Below are 6,861 nucleotides of genomic sequence, written 5' to 3'. Positions count from 1 at the left end.
CAGCTTTGCAACCTGGAACTTGTCTGTATGTGCAATTGCTGGATGCCCCAACCTGCTCCCCTGAGACTGTAGTGCAGTGTGGCCCACTACACTTCATGCTGAGGCAGATGTCCAGGCATTCAGAGCACCCATTTACCTTGTTCAGCAGCCTGAACCACCCCACTTTTCCTGGGCATACATGACGATACAGTGAGGCTTTCTACACTCCATACTCAGACAGATCTTTAAGCATTTGGAGCACTTCCTCATCTGATTCAACAGTCTGTCCCACCCCACCTTCCTGTGCAGAAATGTTGGTGCAGGGAGGCCCTGTCTGCTTCATGCACAGGGAGATCTCCAGGCATTCAGAGCACCAGATTTCCTGGATCAGCTTGAGCTGTCTCATCTTTCCTGTGCAGAGATCCTGGTGCAGGGGGGCTCTCTCTGCTACATGCCCAGGCAGATCTACAGGCATTCAGAACAACTGCTTGCTTGGTTCAGCAGCCTGAGTCACCCCCATCCCTCCTGCACAGAGTTCTTGGTGCAGGGGGCCTTCTGAGATCCATGTACAGGAAGATCTCTAGGCATTCAGAGCAACCACTCGTTTGGTTCAGCAGCCTGAGCCAACAGACCCTTCCTGGGCATAGATCATGGTGCAGTGGGGCTCTCTACACTCCACATGCAGGCAGATCTCCAGGCATTCAGAGTACTTGCTTGCCTGGTTCAGCACTGAATTACCCTACTCCTCTTGTGCAGAGATCTTGGTGCAGGGGAACTCCCTGCTCCACACCCAGGCAATCTTTAGGCATCTAGAGCACCCACTCTCTTGGATGAGGAGTTTAGGCCACCCTCCAACCCCATGTAGAGAAGTTGGGGCTAAGGAGGTTTCCCAGCTCCACACCTAGGCACACCTCAGGGCACTAGGTGATCTCCCACTGGATTCTTCCTCAGTGCTAGCAATTGTGCCCACCATCAGAGGATCTGTAAGCAGACCTACCTGGCCCAGGCCCACTCAGCATGGCTCTGCCCCATGGGTTGTGCAGGGAATTCAGAACTCTATGCATTCCATGCATCAGCCCATTGTCTGAGGCAACAGAGAGCTACTCCCAGCAAATTAGGATCAAGTATATACCCGGTCGCACTGGCTGTAGCTGGCTCGTACCTATAAACTCCATCTACTGGCTTGTAGGTCAATCTGCACAACTCAATACAAAACCTGCCAAAAAAGTTCATAGAGCTATAGAAGCAAACCAAATGACCATACCCAGCATTCTGTGTAGTCAACCACCTAGGGAGGAAGAGAAAGGAAAGGTAAGGAACAACCCGATCATATTATAGGGAAAGAAAGAAATAGAAAAAACCCTACCCTCATGAAAATAATTACAAAAATTAGAAGTGCGAGGGTCTCCAGATGAGAAGGAACCAGCACAAGAATTGTGACACCATAAAAAATCTGAATGTAGTGACACAACCAAAGGATTGCTTAGTTCTCTAGCTATGGCTCCTAGTCAAAATGAAAACTCAGAAATGACAGACAAATAATTCGAAGCATGGATTGCGATATGGTTTGGATCTGTGTCCCCACCCAAATCTTATGTTCAATTGTATTCCTCACTGTTGAATCTTGGACCTGGAGGGAAGTGATTGGATCATGGGGGTGGTTTCTAATGGTTTAATACCACCCCCTGGGGGCTGTTCTCATGATACTGAGTGATTTTTCACAAGATCTGCTTGTTTGAAAGTGGGTAACACCTCCCCTCTCTCTCTGTTCCTCCTGCTCTGGCCATGTGAAGATGTGCCTGCTTCTCTTTCAATGTTTGCCATAATTGTAAGTTTCCTGAGGCCTCCACAGTCATGCTTTCTATACAGCCTGCAGAATTATGAGCCAATTAACCTTTTTTTCTTTATAAATTCCCCAGTGTCAGGTATTTTTTACAGCAGAGTGAGAATGGACTAACACAGAAAATTGGTACTGAGAGTGGAGTTTGCTATAGTTACCTGAAAATGTGAAAGTGGCTTTGGAACTGGGTAATGGGCAGAGTTTGGAAGAGTGTGGAAGGCTCAGAAGAAGACAGGAAGATAAAGGGAAATTTAGAATTTCCTAGAGACAATGGGAAAAATTCCTTGAAGGCATTTCAGAGGCTTTTGAGGCAACCCCTTGCATCACAGGCCCAGAAACCTAGGAGGGAATAATGGTCTGCACCATTCTGCATTGCTCTGAACAACCTCAGGACATAGCTCTCTGCATCCTAGCCAATCCAGATCCAGCCATGGCTAAAATGGCCCTAGATAAAGCTTAGGCTACTGCTTCAGACGGTGCAAGCCATAAGCCTTGGCAGCTTTCACATGGCGTTAAGCTTCCAGGTGCACACAGTACAAGAGTTGAGGCTTGGGAGCCTCTGCCTAGATTTCAGAGGGTGTATGAAAAAGCCTGGATGTCCAGGCAGAAGCCTGCTGCAGAGGTGGAACTCTCATGGAGAACCTCTGCTAAAGCAATGTGAAGGAAAAATGTGGGGTTAGAGCCTCCACACAGAGTCCCCACTGGGGTAGTGCCTAGTGAAGTTGTGAGAAGGGGGGCCACTATTTTTGAAACCCCAGAATGGTAGATCCACTGACAGCTTGCATCATGTACCTGGAAAAGCTGTAGGCACTCAGTGTCAACCTGTGAAAGCAGCTGTTGTGCTTGTACCCTGCAAAGCCTCAGGGCTGGAGATTCCCAAGGCCTTGGGAGCCCACCTCTTGCATCAGTGTACCCTGGATGTGAAACATAGAGTCAAAAGAGATTATTTTGGAACTTTAAGACTTAATGACTGCCCTGCTGGATTTCAGACTTGCGTGGGGCCTGTAGCCCCTGCTTTTTGGTCAATATCTTTCTTTTGGAATGGGAATATTCAACCAATGCCTATATCCTCAATGTATTTGTGAAGTGACTAACTTGGGTTTGATTTTAAAGGTTCATAGTTGGAAGAGACTTTCTTTGTCCCAAATGAAGCTTTGGACTGTGGACTTTTGAGTTAATGCTGGAATGAGTTAAGACTTTGGGGAAGGCATGATTGTATTTTTCTTTTTTTTTTTTTTCTTTTATTATTATTATTATTATTATTATACTTTAGGTTTTATGGTACATGTGCACAATGTGCAGATAAGTTACATATGTATACATGTGCCATGCTGGTGCGCTGCACCCACCAACTCGTCATCTAGCATTAGGTATATCTCTCAATGCTATCCCTCCCCCCTCCCCCCACCCCACAACAGTCCCCAAAGTGTGATGTTCCCCTTCCTGTGTCCATGTGTTCTCATTGTTCAATTCCCACCTATGAGTGAGAATATGCGGTGTTTGGTTTTTTGTTCTTGTGATAGTTTACTGAGAATGATGATTTCCAATTTCATCAATGTGAGAAGAACATGAGATTTGTGAGGGCCCAAGGGGGGAATGATATGGTTTGGATATGTGTCTCTACCTGAATCTCATGTTCAACTGTAATCCTCAGTGTTGTTGGTGAGGCCTGGTGGGAGGTGATTGGATCATGGAGGTAATTTCCCTCATGTTGTTCTCATGATACTGAGTGAGTTCTCACAAGATCTGATGGTTTTATAAGTGTTTGACAGTTCCATCTATTCACACATACTCTCTCTCACCTGTTGCCATGCAATACATGCCTCTTCTCCTTCTGCCATGATTGTAAGTTTCCTGAGGCCTTCCCAGCCATGCAGAACTGTTAAGCAATTAAACCTTTTCTAAAGTAAATTACCCCAGTGATATGGTTTGGCTGTGTCCCCCCAAAATCTCATTTTGAATTGTAGTTCCCATATTACCCACGTGTCATGAAGTGGGCCTGGTGGGAAGTAATTTAATCATCATGGGTGGTTACTCTCATGTGGTTCTCATGACAATGAGTGAGTTCTCATGAAATCTGATGATTTTACAAGGGGCTTTCTCCCTTTTCTTGGCACTTCTTTTTGCTGCTGCCAAGTGAAGAAAGACATGTTTGTTTCCCCTTCCTCCATGATTATAAATTTCCTGAGGCCTCCCAAGCCATGCTGAACTGTGAGTCCATTACACCTCTTTTCTTTATAAATTAACCAGTCTTGGATATGCCTTTTATTAGCAGAATCAGAATGGACTAATACAGTAAATTGTTACCACAGACAGTGGGGCACTGCTATAAGGACACCCAAAGTGTGGAAGTGACTTTGGAACTGGGTAACAGGCAAAGGTTGGAACTTTTTGAAGGGCTCACAAGAAGACAGGAAAAGGTGGGAAAGTTTGGAACTTCGTAGAGAATTAGAGGGCTCAGAAGACAGGAAGATGTGGGCAAGTTTGGGACTTTTTAGAGACTTGTTGAATGGCTTTAACCAAAATGCTTATAGTGATATGGACAATAAAGTCCAGGCTGAGGTGGTCTCAGATGGAGATGAGAAACTTGTTGGAAACTGGAGCAAAGGTGACTCTTGTTATCCTTTAGCAGAGAGACTGGCAGCATTTTTCCCCTGCCCTAGAGATCTGTGGAACTTTGAACTTGAGAAAGATAATTTAGGGTATCTGGCAGAAGAAATATCTAAGCAGCAAAACATTCAAGTGGAAGTAGAGCATAAAAGTTTGAAAAATTTGCAACCTGATGATACAGTAGACAAGAAAAACCCTTTTTTTGAAAGAAATTCAAGTCTGTTGCAGAAATATGCATAATTAACAAGAAGCTGAATGTTAATCACCAAGACAATGGGGAAAATATCTCTAGGGTGTCAGAGACCTTCAGAGCAGCCTCTCCAATCACAGGCCTAGAGGCCGAGGAGGAAAAAAATCATTTTGTAGACTGGTCCCAGGGCGCCCGTTCTCTATGTAGCCTCGTGACCTGGTGCCCTGTGTACCAGCTGCTTCAGCTCCAGCCATGGCTATAAGGGCCAATGTACAGCTCAGGCCTTTACTTCAGAGGGTTCAAGCCCCAAGCCTCGGCAGCTTACTTGTGATGTTGGTCCTGTGGGTGCACAGAAATCAAGAATTGAGGTTTGGAGAACTCTGCATAGATTTCAGAGGATGCACAGGAATGCCTGAATGTCTGTACAGAAGTTAGCTGCAGGAGTGGAGCCCTCATGGAGAACCTCTGCTAGGGCAATGTGGAAGAAAAATTTGGAGCCTCCACACAGAGTCTCCACTGGGGCACTGCCTAGTGGAGCTGTGAGAAGAGGGCCACTGTCCTCCAGACCTCAGAATGGTAGATTCACTGACAGCTTTCACTGTGCACCTGTAAAAGCCACAGATACTCAATGACAGGCTGTTAAAGCAGCTGGGATGGGTGCTGTACCCTGCAAAGCCACAGGGGTGGAGCTGCTCAAGACTGTGGCACTCCACTTCTTGCATCAGGGTGCCCTGGGTGTGAGACATGTAGTCAAAGGAGATGATTTCAGAGCTTTAAGATTTAATAACTGTCCCACTGGATTTCCGACTTGCATGGGGACTGTAGCTCCTTTGTTTTGGCAAATTTCTTTCTTTTGAAAAAGGAGCATTTATTCAATGCCTGTACCCCCATTGTGTCTTGGAAGTAACTAACTTGCTTTTGATTTTACAGGCTCCTAGATGAAAGGGTCTCGCCTTGTCTCAGATGAGACTTTGGATTTAGATTTTTGAGTTAATGCTGAAATGAGTTAACTCTTTGGGGACTATTGGGAAGGCATGATTGGTTTTGAAATTGAAGACACGAGATTTGAGAGGGGCCAGGAGCAGAATTATATGGTTAGGCCTTGTGTCCCCAACCCAATTTCATCCTAAATTGTAGTCCTGATAATCCCCACGTGTCATAAAGGGGACCCAGTGGGACATAATTTAATCACTGGGGTGGCCACCCTCATGCTGTTCTCATGATAGTGAGTGAGTTTTCACTAGATCTGATGGTTTTATAAAAGGCTTTTTCCCCTTTTGCTTAGCAATTCTTTTGCTGCTGCCATGTGAAGAAGGATGTGTTTGTTTCCCCTTTCCTTATGATTTTAAGTTTCCTGAGGCCTCTCCAGCCATGCTGAACTGTGAGTCAATTAGATCTCTTTTTTAATATATATTACTCAGTTTCAGGTATGTCTTTATTATCAGCAACAAAATGGACTAATACACCCAGTCTTTTGTATCTCTTTATAGCAATGTGAAAATGGACTAATACAATGGGGTTGGTGTCTAGTGGATTAACACTGTCACCCTGAGTGCTGTTCTCCTAACTGTGAGTGAGTTCTCATAATATTTGGTTGTTTAAATATGTGTAGTATCTTCCTCCCTTCTCTGTTTCTCCTGGCTGGCCATGTGAAGATGTGCCTGCTTTTCCCTTGCCTTCTGCAATGATTGCATGTTTCTGAGGCCTCCTTAGCCATCCTTTATGTACAGCCTGCAGAATTATGGGCCAATTAAACCTCTTTTCTTTATAAATTACCCAATCTCACGTATTTCCTTATGGAAGTGCAAAAATTTGCTAATACAGATGGCAAGGAAACTCAAAGAGATTCAAGACATATTTGAAAATCAACACACACACACAAAAACTTCTAAAGCAATCCAGGAAATAAGAGATCAATATCTTTAAAAGAAGTAAACCAGTGCTTCTGGAATTGAAGCACTCATTTAGGAAATTTCAAAAATACATTGGAAACCTTTATCAATTGCCTGAGTCAAGCAGAATAAACAATATTACAGTTTGAAGAACAGTCTTCTGGACTAACCAAGTCAGATGGAAATAAAGAAAAAAAAGGCTTTCCTTTTATCATTTAAATTTAACTTTTATTTTAAGTTCAGGGGTACATGTTGTGTGGGTTTGTTATATAGGTAAATTTGTGTCATAAGGGTTTGTTGTACAGATTATTTCATCATCCAGTTATTAAGTTTAGTACTCATTAGATTTT

Source organism: Pongo abelii, chromosome X, assembly GCF_028885655.2.
Source record: "Pongo abelii isolate AG06213 chromosome X, NHGRI_mPonAbe1-v2.0_pri, whole genome shotgun sequence".
Lineage (NCBI taxonomy): Eukaryota > Metazoa > Chordata > Mammalia > Primates > Hominidae > Pongo > Pongo abelii.
This window is presented reverse-complemented; position numbering follows the sequence as displayed.